General features: G+C 33.1%; 1 protein-coding gene across 1 annotated transcript in view; it reads right to left on the reverse strand.

Moving 5' to 3' along the window:
* LOC129765793 (uncharacterized) overlaps positions 1-15082 on the reverse strand; it is a 47927-nt gene extending 32845 nt beyond the window's left edge. The window contains exon 1 of the mRNA XM_055766225.1: positions 14537-15082. The gene's annotated coding sequence lies outside the window, so the exon portion shown is untranslated. The remainder of the gene's footprint in view (positions 1-14536) is intronic.
* Between the last annotated feature and the right edge of the window lie 230 nt (positions 15083-15312).

Below are 15312 nucleotides of genomic sequence, written 5' to 3' on the forward strand. Positions count from 1 at the left end.
AACGTATGTAACTGAGCTTGTAAAAATAAACGCGTCAATAAAAAATAAGTTGTATGGAAGAAATAAATTTATTTTAAAGTAAATTGAAAAAAGTTATTTGAAAGGATCCGAAAGACATTTTCGAGATAGTACTCATTCGATAAAAAATATTTTTATTTTAATTTTCATTGGTCCGAAAAGGGTATGAGAAAAGTTATTGGCTCAAACGTTCACGAGTTGTACGGGGGAAAGGGTCTCGCTGGATAAGGAAGTAAAAAGTTTAAAAGAAGTAAAAATTTCTATTGTATGGAAATTTTGACTATTTTTCGAATCCCTATCCATAGGATCTATGGTGAAAAACGTACCTTTCAATTTTTAGCATGCCATTCTTAATAGCTTTGAGATAAAAAATTGAAAAAGAAAACTGAAAGTGCATCTTATTATGATATATCGAGAAATATAATCAGAAAAAAAATTCCTAAAAAATTGAAGTACTAAAAGAAATCTTGAAATATTGTTTTTTTTTAGTATTTAGAGATTCAGTACTACTATAATTCGTATTTCAATGTGTTCCTACGCCTTTTATAGATAAGTGTGTTTTTTTTCAGATAATAATAAGATAATTCTCCTATATGGCTCACCATCAGTGTTGGAAAAAATCATCTTCGCTAAGATCAAATGCATAGATTTTCGGGCTAGGTTGCATCGAAAACCTATATATTCCAAACGAAAATTAAAATGACAGATCCAGGCAACCATTGAATACGAGCAAATGAACTTTTGTCCTTCAATATGTTTTGATGTTTATTTTTTCCACCCAGTGTCATTTTCATTTTGATTATCGGTAACGTCAGAATTGAATTTCATTTCAGCCAAATGAATATCAGCTGTTGTTAACTTCTAACCTGAGGCTGCTGTGTGCGGTTGGGTTTTGCAGTTGCCGGATGCCGTAATCGGAAATATCTTATGAAATTCCCGATGCCGCAAATGACTTGACGGTAGCTAAAACCACTCGTTGTATCCATTCTGCATATGCCGTTGCTGCCGTCTCGCCAAATAAAATTTATTTTGAACTTAAATTCACTGCCAGAACGAATATCGTTTCGGATGTGATGAATATCAATTTGTTGCTTTTGATATCCAAAGTATAAATAACAGCGAAGTTATGAACCCCACTCAATGTCGCATTCATTCATTATAGCAAATTTGCTCATACAACAGGGATATGAACAAAATGAACTCGTTTGTTATTGTCATCAAAATAATGAGGGCAGTGTGTTTCAAGCTGAAAATAAGTCACTGGAACAAAATCATATTCGTTTCTCGTGAATATTTGTTGATATTCTAAGACACTGCTCACCATAAGAGCTATAGTGAAAAAATGAGTTTTTCTTATTTTTCTCCATTCTCAATGGGCTTGGAAATGAAACTTTGAGAAAATACTCAAAGTACATCTACTATGGTGTACCGCGACAAATTATAACAAAGTTATATAAATAATCGTCTTATACTATCTAACCTTTCCATTTGATACCCATATTTATTAATTTTTCATCGAACAAATGTAGAATACATACTAGATTACATGTATATTACATATATATTAATTTTACAATGTTTTTTAGGTTAAATATTAACCCTACGATACATGTTTATTTTTTTATGTTTTTTATTCATAGTTATGTCAATTATTCCATGACTGATATGAGCGTTGTTTGCCTAATTTGTCTGGATGTTTCGGTTATAAACGAATTGTGTGTTCTTAGTTGACGCCGTGATACATGGAAATTTAGTTTTTCTACTAATTCAGCTAACTGTACTCGTTGCGAAATGAATTCAATCACGAAAGGAATCATTTCAAATTTTCGGCGTTTTTTTTTAATGCTTGAAGTGCTTCATATGAAGGAAGTGGAAATGAGGTCCAGTTCAGTTTACGAAGTGCAAATAGAAGAAATCGTTTCTGGACCGACTCAATGAATTCTTCATGTACGGGTTCCAAACGGTGCTACAGTATTCCAGAATAGGTCTTACATATGAGCAATTCCAAATGAAATCAACAAATGACAAAACATGAGTATTTTTGATTCGAATGAAAGTTTGTATTCTGTTTGGATTGGAGGAAATATGAGTTTTCACAGCATTTGGGATTTTTTTTTACTCAAGTGTAGCTTTTGGAAAGGGCGTATCGATTTTAGTAAGAGAAATCTTTGATACTTTATGTCTCAAAAACTATGAGTTCTACCGAAATAGTGCCTTGGAAAGAGTTATAGAGTATTAATGTCCAAACGTGAAAAAATATACACTAAGAAAAAAAAATTAGTACTAAACTTTAATTTGCAATATCTAAAATATATATATTTTATTTTTTTTTTATTTTTTTAATATAAAATAGAAGTCATGTGGAAAATTTAAAAAATGAGTCTAAGATGCTAAAACTATTTTTCACGAACTTTGTGGAACATCGAAGTTTTGCGAATTCTCGAAACTCCGAATTTTTGTATGTTCATAATCATTTTGAGGCACCAATTATGAATCTTATGTTTGAAACAAAAAAGTTCATAATGAATCTCCTTCGAAATGCAGCAATTCTCGAGATTTAAAAAAAATATTTCTAATTTATTGTCTGTTTTTAATATTTTGAAAATTTAAACTCATTTTTCTCGAAATCATTTGCTTTTAAAATTCTGAAAAAAATAGATGTAAATAGCCCTTAGAATTTCCAACAAGTGTTCCATACATCGGAAGATGGGCATATTTACATGGAAAAAGTTTTTCGAGCAACAACTTTTTAATTTTTTTCTTTGAAAAAATACTATTAATGTTTAATTCGTAACATTTTTATGCATAAATTATCGCAATGACCATGCTCTGCTAACTTTTCTCTATTTGGAAACATGTCAAGAACATGTCAAACGTGAGAATTTACACACAAAAATGTTACGAGCAAAACATCATTTTTTTCAGGTATTTTCATACAAAAATGACTTATATTCCAAAAACTATAACAGATAGAAAAATGACGTCTTCGACAAAAGTTCACATTTTAATAAGATCTCAAACTTTGTCGAACACTTTATATCGCTATCTTGACTTTAAACAAAATTATGATTAGTTGTACTTTTTTCAACGTAAATATAAAAACGTTGTTTTTCCCTGTAAAAGAGCCCATCTTCCATCTTCTAATTGTTTTTCGAATATTTGAAGTATGCAAAGTTGCTTGAACGACCCATGTCTTTACACCCACAACGTTTCACTACTATCTGAGATGATGCTGCCAACGGCCAGTCGAGTTGGCATGAAATTCGTCATATATTAGGCTGTCAAAAAAGTCCTGCGGTATTTATTTAAAATTTTAATTTGTTCATAAAATTAGTTACAATCATCTGTTTTAAGTCAGATATGCGCCGTTTTGTTCGATGACTTGTTCCCAACGAGATGCCAACTTCATAATACTCCTGTTATAGAAGCTCGCTTCCTTATTGGCAAAAAACTCGGATAGCCAATTTTCACAGGCCTCTTTTGTGGCTAACTTTTGACTACCTAGCTCGTTCGCCATGGACAAAAACAGGTGGTAGTCACTTGGTGCAAGGTCCGGACTATACGGCGGATGCAAAAGAACCTCCCATCCGAGCTCCCGGAGCTTCTGGCGCGTGTGTGGCCTGGCGTTATCCTGATGGAAGACAATGCGGCCTCTGTTTATCAAAGATGGCCTCTTCTTCATGAGTGCTACATTCAAGCGGTCCAGTTGTTGGCAGTACAGGTCCGAATTGAGCGTTTGGCCATAGGGAAGCAGCTCATAATAGATTATTCCTTGACAATCCCACCAAACACACAGCAGAACCTTCCTGGCCGTTAATGAGGGTTTGGCCACGACCGTTTGCGCTTCACGTTGTCGTAAGTGACCCACTTTTCATCGCCAGTCACCATCCGCTTCAGAAACGGGTCGATTTTGTTGCGATTCAGCCGCGATTCATATGCGTCGATACGGTCAAAGATGTTTTTTTGCGTCAACGTGTGTGGCACCCATACATCGAGCTTCTTTGTGAATCCAAGCTTCTTCAAATGATTAATAACGGTTTGATGACTTATCCCCAGCTCTTGGCCGATGCTACGGCTGCTACTATGCCGGTTTTTCTAGGCTAATTCAGCGATTTTGTCGCAATTTTCGACGACAGGCCTTCCGGAGCGTGGCGCATCTTCGACGACCTCTACACCAGAACGAAAACGTTGAAACGATCGTTGTGCGGTGGAAATGGTAACTGTATCGGGTCCATAAACTGCACAAATTGTATTGGCAGCTTGGGATGCATTTTTGCCTTTGTCATAGTAGTACTGTAAAATATGTCGGATTTTCTCTTTATTTTGCTCCATATTTGCGACACTATAACTCACGAACGACTTAACCAAACAAAACACTGCCAAGGACTATATTATAGCGCGCAAAAATACCTTTCCAACAAGCTATAGTATGACTCGATACAATGAATACAATTAGAACTACGCGCTTACAACGACACCTCGCGGAAATACCGCAGGACTTTTTTGACAGCCTAATATAAGATTTTTTTTTCAAAGAAGAATAGCTAATTGAAAAAAATACGAGTTAAATCTGGGAACGACAATATTGGTTTGGCATTAAATGGCTGTAATATTATATTATCCGACGAAATTCGCATTAATGCATTTAGCTTTATGTTCCGTTGGTTTGAAGTGAAAATGGCAATGGAGGAGCTATTCATTAAAGTACCAATGAAAATTATCATTGCGAAATTTCAAACAGGATTTTCTACGCTATGAAAAATTTCAGCTTTACTTACTAGTGTCGCAAAAACGTCAAAGTTGGAGTTTTAATGAGATCGTTGGTGTTCACATGAAATCGTTTTTTTTTAATTTTTGATACCAATTTTGCAAATTCGAAGGTCACTCTTTCCCATAAAATCAGCACTCTAGCATTCATTCCCTGCAGGGTACCCATTTTTAAGTGACTCTTATTATCGACGCTTTATATCCGAAAATAAATCTGACGACGAGAATCTACTTGGAATAATCAACTAACATTTAATCGCAAAAAAAAAACACTCTAATCATTCATTCATCGCAACTCCCTCGTTAAGTTAGTTTCCACCCCGTTGTTGTCAAAGCTCAAAGCGTTGCCGCCAACAACGGTATTAATAAAAGCGACCAGCAAACCGGCGTCAATCATCCAATTTCCGATCACCGCATTTTGTGTTTTACCATGTTTTTCTCTTTTTATTTTTTTCCCCTTGCCTCACTTTGTTTATAACCTTAATTCACTTACACCAGCAAGTTTTCATACTCCAATTCATTCCGACGATCGTTCGGTCGGAATTGGCGTTCCAAGCAGCAGAGCTGGGGGTGGGCGAATTGTGACCGATCGAATTCGCGAATTGCCGCGATCCAGCCGCGCCGTGGTTTGCAAAGCTGTTTTTTTTCCATTAGGCTAAAGCGTTCGGAAAAGCGTCCCAAGTTCAATGTTTTGCTTTTTTTTGCGTGAAAAAAATAAACACCACAGGTTTGTGGTAAAAGTGAAAATATGATTTGAGCCTTAGCAAAAACTGATTTTGTGGTTTATGGTTCGATGTGATAAATGGAGACACCAGCGAAGTCGAAATATGAATGGTTTCGGTTTTGCTTCAGCACAAACGGAATGCCCCACCCCCACCCCACGTGGGGGATATTATTATTATAAACATTGTGATTCGGTGTACTCAATGGTTACAGCTGAGTGCGCGGTGTTTTCGCTTACCTGTATGTTTTCATGCTGTTACCAATGGTTGTCACAAAGACAATGGTAGTTATGCTTTGTAAGCTTTTAGGTATTCTTCCCCGAACGAACGCTTTTGCAACATACATGGTTTTAACGGTTCGCCAAAGGTAACTGGCTGGTGACATGATTTACTAACGTCGTCAGATGTGGAACGGTATTTATGTTCCCGAAAGCGTACAAAGAGCCGTTTGTGTGGCTTTATTCATTTCTTTTCAGAAGGAATCGTACACAGAATCTACTCACGTTGTTGCATCACCCTAAAAGCTATCATTACACGACGATTAAAAACACTACCGCACTATATTTTAGCAGCAAGTGCTTAAGTACGGGGAAAGGTGAACAAAACTAGAAGAGCAAGTGATTTCTGGCCCATCATCTGCTTTCATCTCACAACAACCAATCGATCATATCCGATGGGATTCGTTGAGTAATGCTTGCCCAGGGGCAATTGCGACCGAAACCATGTTAACCATAACAACCTGTACTCAGAGCATACCACTACCTGATTGTTGGCTCATGCGCTTGTTAGTTAAAGGGCTAATAGGCGAAGAAAGCTCGGTTTTAGAGGTATAAATAGCTTGTACTAACCGAGGGTGCATTCGCAGTTAATTTTGTTATGGGAAGAATCATAGAGAAAGATGCTCCCCGTTAACCATGAGAAATGCTACAAAGCATACCTACGGGTTTTTACGCGTTTCTTCTTTGTAGCTTTTCCCGCACCCACAACCATTGAAGCGTTTTTATAGAAAAAAGAAAACTAGATTATTCACGAAAGAGAATAAATTAGATTGCTTCAGAATGTATTTACACACTTCAAATCAGTAAAAATTAGTAGTTATATAACAATTTCATTGCGCGAAATTTCGGGTCAATATTCAAAATCAGAAAATCAGAAAATCAGAAAATCAGAAAATCAGAAAATCAGAAAATCAGAAAATCAGAAAATCAGAAAATCAGAAAATCAGAAAATCAGAAAATCAGAAAATCAGAAAATCAGAAAATCAGAAAATCAGAAAATCAGAAAATCAGAAAATCAGAAAATCAGAAAATCAGAAAATCAGAAAATCAGAAAATCAGAAAATCAGAAAATCAGAAAATCAGAAAATCAGAAAATCAGAAAATCAGAAAATCAGAAAATCAGAAAATCAGAAAATCAGAAAATCAGAAAATCAGAAAATCAGAAAATCAGAAAATCAGAAAATCAGAAAATCAGAAAATCAGAAAATCAGAAAATCAGAAAATCAGAAAATCAGAAAATCAGAAAATCAGAAAATCAGAAAATCAGAAAATCAGAAAATCAGAAAATCAGAAAATCAGAAAATCAGAAAATCAGAAAATCAGAAAATCAGAAAAATCAGAAAATCAGAAAATCAGAAAATCAGAAAAAAATCAGAAAATCAGAAAATCAGAAAATCAGAAAATCAGAAAATCAGAAAATCAGAAAATCAGAAAATCAGAAAATCAGAAAATCAGAAAATCAGAAAATCAGAAAATCAGAAAATCAGAAAATCAGAAAATCAGAAAATCAGAAAATCAGAAAATCAGAAAATCAGAAAATCAGAAAATCAGAAAATCAGAAAATCAGAAAATCAGAAAATCAGAAAATCAGAAAATCAGAAAATCAGAAAATCAGAAAATCAGAAAATCAGAAAATCAGAAAATCAGAAAATCAGAAAATCAGAAAATCAGAAAATCAGAAAATCAGAAAATCAGAAAATCAGAAAATCAGAAAATCAGAAAATCAGAAAATCAGAAAATCAGAAAATCAGAAAATCAGAAAATCAGAAAATCAGAAAATCAGAAAATCAGAAAATCAGAAAATCAGAAAATCAGAAAATCAGAAAATCAGAAAATCAGAAAATCAGAAAATCAGAAAATCAGAAAATCAGAAAATCAGAAAATCAGAAAATCAGAAAATCAGAAAATCAGAAAATCAGAAAATCAGAAAATCAGAAAATCAGAAAATCAGAAAATCAGAAAATCAGAAAATCAGAAAATCAGAAAATCAGAAAATCAGAAAATCAGAAAATCAGAAAATCAGAAAATCAGAAAATCAGAAAATCAGAAAATCAGAAAATCAGAAAATCAGAAAATCAGAAAATCAGAAAATCAGAAAATCAGAAAATCAGAAAATCAGAAAATCAGAAAATCAGAAAATCAGAAAATCAGAAAATCAGAAAATCAGAAAATCAGAAAATCAGAAAATCAGAAAATCAGAAAATCAGAAAATCAGAAAATCAGAAAATCAGAAAATCAGAAAATCAGAAAATCAGAAAATCAGAAAATCAGAAAATCAGAAAATCAGAAAATCAGAAAATCAGAAAATCAGAAAATCAGAAAATCAGAAAATCAGAAAATCAGAAAATCAGAAAATCAGAAAATCAGAAAATCAGAAAATCAGAAAATCAGAAAATCAGAAAATCAGAAAATCAGAAAATCAGAAAATCAGAAAATCAGAAAATCAGAAAATCAGAAAATCAGAAAATCAGAAAATCAGAAAATCAGAAAATCAGAAAATCAGAAAATCAGAAAATCAGAAAATCAGAAAATCAAAAAATCTGAAAATCTGAAAATCAGAAAATCAGAAAATCAGAAAATCAGAAAATCAGAAAATCAGAAAATCAGAAAATCAAAATGTTTTAAAAATTTATAAAAATTTATTTAATTATTCTCCAGTTAATAATAATCGTAAAATTTAGAATCAGATCAATTAGAATTGATCAAGACTATCAGAAAAGAATGGGAAATGAAAATTTTGTGTTAAATTAGCAAAAAAAAAAAAAGAAAATAAATGCTGAAAATTATGGAAAATTTCTAAATTTTCACTAATTCATCCAGTAATTCAGGAAGAAAAAGAAAAGAAATACCCAGAAAAAAATATAAAACTTTCGAAATAATCATAAATAATAAGAAAAATTCTGAAAGAATTAGTGAAAATTTGAAAAAGAAACTCAGATAAATTCAAAACAATATCAAATATCAAAACAATAAAAACAAAATTCATTTATAATATACAGGGAAACTTCGATATGACGTACCCTCGATATAACGTACACATTTCCATAGTGTAACGGACATTTTTCTTCAATATTTATTTTCTGATAGAACAATGAATTATCTGTATTATGATGCTAAAACAAGTTTTGTACCTTCAATCAATCCCGAAATACAGCTGGTTTTGTGATTCCGGATTCTAAATGAATCAAGCTTTAATCAACAGTACGAAGGGAAACATCATGAGACAGGCTGGCTTCGTCTTCTGATTGAGGTTATTCATTAAATTTACTAAAACAGCAACACAATCATGTACTATAGACTACGTTTGTGAGTACTTTATTATGTTTCGATATAACGTACAATTTTGAAAGTGAAATTACGTTATATCGAAGTTTACCTGTATATATTTATTAATATCATTTATAATTCAGAAAACATCGGAAAAATCAGAGGCATTCAGAGAATTAGGAAAACTATAAAAAATAAAAATAAAACAGTTGAAAAAATATTATATAAATCAATCGGATCAATTAGAATTAATTAAGACTATTAGAAAAAACCGGAAAATTGGGGATAAATTAGCAAAAAAAATAATAAAATAAATACGGAAAATTCAGGAAAAAAAATGAAAAAAAAATTATAGAGATTCAGGAAAATAATTATAGAAAATAAAAAAAACAAAAAACAATAATCCAGAAAAACTAAAAAAATATAAAATGTTCGAAATAATCAGAAAAATTGGGAAAATTCTGAGAGAATTAGCGAAAATAAAAAAAAGATCAGATAAATTCAAAACATTTAGAAAAAATAAAAAATAAAAACAAAACATAAAATTCATAATACAGCGTGGATTCGATTATATACAGTTTTTTTTGTTTTCACTGTATATAATCGAATCCTGCATATAATCGAGCCAAAAAAAATTTTTTATTTGTTTTTTTTTGCATGTATTTTTGGTTTTTTAGAAATAAAAGAGGAATTTGGTTTTTGACTCCTCAAAATCAGAAAACACCTTTCTCACATGAAAAAAAAAATTATCCAGATTCTCTTAGAAGGTGATAGACGATAATTTTGATGCAAAAAAATCCTCCTACGCATATGCTCGAAATTCAACAATGACAGAGTTATAGATTTTTTTTTTGTTTCGGACTCTGTTGCCTCAAACTGGCTCTACATTAAAAAGCACGCTACGGAAGACGATTCTGATGCTTTCATTTGAAAGATGAGAAAACTTAGTACAGGATATAATAGTGAAACAACTAAACTAGTGGATTTTTATAACATTTGAGAAGTGAAAAGCTTACAAGTTAATAATTTTTAATGTGTTATTAAATTTATCCTAAAAAATTATTTTAAACTAGATTGTTTCTATCATTGAAGTTTTTTAACCGCCCTACTATTTCTTCTTTGACGCACAACTACTATCTTTCTTGATTTGGCTGCAATATCGATATAAACAATTCCTGATGAACATACATGCATAGTCTCCAAAAATTACTTAAACTTATACTTCAGCTTAACGTTGAAAGATTACATTTCTTTGTGGAATAAGTCATATTTGAAGTAAAAAAAAATAGTTCTTTCCAAAATGTATGTATTCGTGTCCAAATATGTATATAATCGAACCACATATAATCGAGTCTATATATAATCGAGTCCGCGCTGTAATTAAATAAAAGAAAACAAGTTTAAAAAAATATGATATAAATCAATTAGATTAATTAAAATTAATCAAGACTATCAGAAAAAAACGGGAAATCAGAAATAATCAGGAAAATTAAGAAAAAATTATGGAAGAATTAGCGAAAATTCGAAAAAAAATCAGTTAAACTGAAAACAATATAAAAAAATAAAAACAACATAAAACATAAAAACAAAACAGAGAATTTAGAAAAGTTTACAAAATAAAAAAAAAAAACAAGTTGAAAAAATATGATACAAATCAATCAGATCAATTAAAATGAATCATGATTATCAGATAAAAACGGGAAATTAAAAAAAAAGTATATAAATAAATAATATATATAAAAAAAATATCATATATAAAAAAATAGAAAATAAAATAATCCAAAAGATATATATAAAAATATATCAGGAAGACTCAGATATAAATTAGAAAAAAACGAAAAAAAACTCAAACAAATAAGAAAATGGTAAAGATCGCAGTTTTAATTCCATTCCATTCCAAAGGAAGAACGTCCGAAGTAAGAATTGAACCCGTAACCTTTAGCGTGAGAAGTACGAAAAACTATCAGATCAGAAAATTTAGTAAATTTCAGAAGATCAGAAAATAAAAATATTTAGAAAATTCATAAAAAAAAAATTTGAAAAAAAAAATAGAGAAAATCGTAACAATCAGGAAATTCAGAATAATCATCAAAATTCTATAAATATAGAATAACCAAATCAATCAAATCAATGAGAATGAATCAAAACTATTAGAGAAACCGGAAAATTCATAATTAGATAATTATCAATACCGAACACAATTATCAATTTTTCTCATCAGTAAAATCGTGTTATTCAATATAGATAAAACAGATTTGAAATGGAAAAGGTAATTTTGTTTTATAATTTTTACTTTCTGAGTGTTTATTCAACCCAATGCGAATTTTAATTGAACTAACAACACCTCATACTATAGGTAGAGCATATGGGAAATCACTTTTTCGAATATTTCTTCATTTTTCCAATTCTTTCTTGCCGCATGAACTTTCATTGGACGAAAATGAACACAACAAAACAGACAGCTTAAACCGAACGATCCGTTCTCGAGCGGGAACACACCTTGGTTTTTTTTAATGAAAATTGAAATAAATCGTTTCATATATCAAGTCATTTTTAACGCAACTGCTACCATATACCATTTACCATTAGACTTGTGTTAAATTTTTCACAATACACGATTGGTCATTGATATGAAATTTCACGAAGCAACCAACATTAAAGTTCCAAATTTAAATTTTATTTGCTAGAATCAATCGTATCACTCACGCTGCTTGTAATATAAAAATGCTCCCGAATTACATATATTTGCAATGCCGATTTCCCTCGGGGACCTTGGTTTTGATGGCTCTGTTAGGGAACACATTTCGGTAGGAACAAAAGCCCCCCTGCTTTCATGTATTTGCAATGTTGATTTCCCCCAAGCAGCTTGGTTTTGATGTTTCTGTTAGGGAACCGCCGCATGTGTCGTCAACTTCGACCAATTAGAAGTGGATATTTCCGTTAGGATAGGGGTTGCGATTTCTCAATTGTTCGATAGTTTGTTTCATGATATATATTATTTTATTCAATATAGAAAATTGTTATAGAGTGCTGGAATCGATTGACGCAAAAATTTCATCAATCCATCATGGAATGACTGAGCAATAAGCGTTTGAAATTGGACAATTTTCACGATGTGCTCGATTTTCGATTTTCAATTTGTACCCCAGTATGTTCCCGAAAGACGTAATCCTACGTCAAAAGTGGAAAAAGGTAAAATTTTTTTAGAAAATTAAAGGAAATCAAAATTATTAATGAATACAAAAACATACGAAACCTAGAACAGTAGAAAATCTTAAAAAATCATATACGGGTCGGACTCGAATATATGCAGGCTCGATACAGCGCGAAAAACAATATTTTTAATATTTCAAATGTGACTTATTTCAAGCGAAAATAAAATATCTCATCGTTGAACCGAAAGTTAATTGGTTATTATGAGTACAGTGAGGAAGAAATAGTGATATCGCAGCAAAATTCTCAAAGATAGAAGTTGAGTGTCAAAGAACGAATTTTAAAGCGGTTAGAGAGCTTTAATTTGGTTGATAAAAACATTCGTGTTTATTATGCATTTTTGAGATAAATTTAGGAATAGCGCCTTAAAATTCACAGTATTTTGAGTTTTTCACTTCTAGAATGTTACTTGAATCCATAATTTTAGATGTTTCATAACTGTATTTCTTATTTCTTCCATTTTTCATCGCGCAATTTCTCAATAAGAGCCATTTTCAGGCAAACCGAAGTTCAATACCTCTGCCATTGTTGAAATTTGACCATCACTTCCTCCTGTATGGTTCTGGATATATAATATTTTTATATGGGAGAAAGGTGTTTTCTGACTTTAAGGGGAAGAACAAAAAATTAAATTCATTTATATTCAAAAACAAAATAATATATGTATATAAAAAAATCAAACAAAAATTTTTTTTTTATTTGATTATATACAGTGAAACGAAATTCGAAACTTTAAATAATCGTGTCCGCCCTGTCGGAAAATCTGAAAATTATAGAATCTTTTGGGGCGTCAAAAAAAAATTAAATTATGATGCAGCAGAATGAGAATATGAATTGATACAATCTACTTAATCGCAACTCGCGAAGACACTGGCAGATTAAGTTATTAAGATTGGAACATTTTTTCGCCAATACTCAAGACCCGGTCCATAGCTCCCATATAGGTTTCCCAACTCCCGACTCCACCAATGTACCGATTCTTGTCAAGTATTGTTCCACTTGGTCTAACCACCTCGCTCCTTTTTTTCCTGTTCCTACCGGATTCGATGTGAACACAATCTTTACAGGACTGCTGTCCGGCAATCTTGCAACATGCGCTGTCCATAAATTAATATTGTTTTTTTTTTTTAATTTGTAATCTACAAACATTGCATAACGGCTGGGCAAAATCATATGAAGGAATCTTAAGACATAAATCCATCGAGTGTGATCATCCGAAAAGTCGGTGGCCGCAACAATATTCAAGAAATTGAATCTCGTATTCAGACGATGGATCAAATCATTTTTTTACCTCGGATAATCTCAATCACGCTGTCGATTACCAAATGCGTGTGACCTATTTCCCCGAAGTTCAAACGAAAACCCGCAATCAATTATCCGCAGGCATATTCAGTCTAAATAATGTAAATACCAACCAATCTTACAGCAATGCAATGTCTTAGATACCACCCGAAAGCGAGGGCTGGAATCTAACGCTCATTAAAATTGGTTATAACAGCACTCTTCCAGCTTTGATGTTCCTCAAGCCGCAATCCCATTCCGGCGGTGTAATATTGATCTTTCGAACCCATCCCATCCGGGGCTACCCCGATTCGAACCGACCTCTCTCTAGGTGGGAGTAGCCTATCCAGTGGCACATTGAACCGTTCGACTCGAACCGGCGGCCTCAATCTTCCGCACCCATTATCGAACACCAATTGGTTACCACTGTTTTTTGCATCAAACGGTTTTTGTGATTTCGGGCAGCCGAAAATTACAGAAATGGTGCTGTTCCAGTTGATCTGGATCGGAACGGTTGTCGGACATAACCGCACATAATGGTCACTCCGATGTTCACATCTTTACGCTACGGCGAATTATCTCATACTGCAAATATGTGATTTTTGTTTTTCCTCTTGCAACTTCCGAACAAAATTTATCGGCACTTGGGTGGAAAGTTGCAGTTAATGGTCCCTAAAAGTTTACAACTCAATATATCACTGAAACACAACTAATCGGAACTGCACTGTTTGCTTTTATGGTTTATTTTTGGGCCATTTTCTCTTTTCACCAATTCTTGGAACCTTGGAGCATCGGGTGGGATAATCAAATTTTGTGTTTGTAAAACTCGACCCGATTTGGTTCATCGCTACACTTTCCACCGGCAGTTTTGACCCATTTCGAAACCGATTCAAGCGCTCGATTGATCGATTGATCGATCGAAGCCATGTCAAATCGAACCTATGGTAATAAATATTGTGCCCAGCACCACTGATTGATTTTCTCACTCACTTTCTTCCAATTTTTCACGGTTTCCGACAGAAGAATTAAAAATGCTTCCCTCGATGATGTGAACAATCTGTTGCCTGCTAATCCAGAACTGCTTCGCCTCGTTGATCACCCAACTATCCTCTGATATCGTCACACTAAATTCTTCGATGATTCCTCTTTGCACATTGAATAACTATTCTGGTTCACACTGAATTGCTTAATTTCTATATATCAACTGATCACTTTCTTCGCGTTCACTTTTCTCGCGTTAGATCAATTCTTTCACTTCCACACTATCACGCAATCGGTTTCCTGTGAAGTTGCGCCTAATCCAAACAGCATACACACATCCGTCGCATAAATTCCACAAACAATTAATGTCGATGCTCACAAAACACAGCAACAACAAACGAAACAAAAAAAAAAGTTCACGATCGTAATCGCGTGCGACCCGAGACTAATGCGCGCACACCCGGCAAACAAAAGAGAAAAGTAAATAAAGTCAAGCAAAAAGCAAAAAGCAAAAAAAAACCGAGCGATGATAAACGCAACAACAGAACACACCAGAGAAAAAAAAAGCCGGCAAAAAGATCGCGAAGAGCGCTCCACCCGATGCGCGATGCTACCGATCGCGCAAGACAAAGCACAATAGGCAGGGCGGCGACGGGCCGTAAACAAAAGGCTCCAACACGATGGGCTGTGCCGAGCAGCCACCCGTCGGCTCTCGCACTAGTTCGGGTTTTTTTTTTGGGGAGGCTTGCTTTCTTTCTCTCTTTCGCGAGTATTTTTTGGCAGCT

This window comes from Toxorhynchites rutilus, chromosome 1, assembly GCF_029784135.1.
Source record: "Toxorhynchites rutilus septentrionalis strain SRP chromosome 1, ASM2978413v1, whole genome shotgun sequence".
Taxonomy (NCBI): Eukaryota; Metazoa; Arthropoda; class Insecta; order Diptera; family Culicidae; genus Toxorhynchites; species Toxorhynchites rutilus.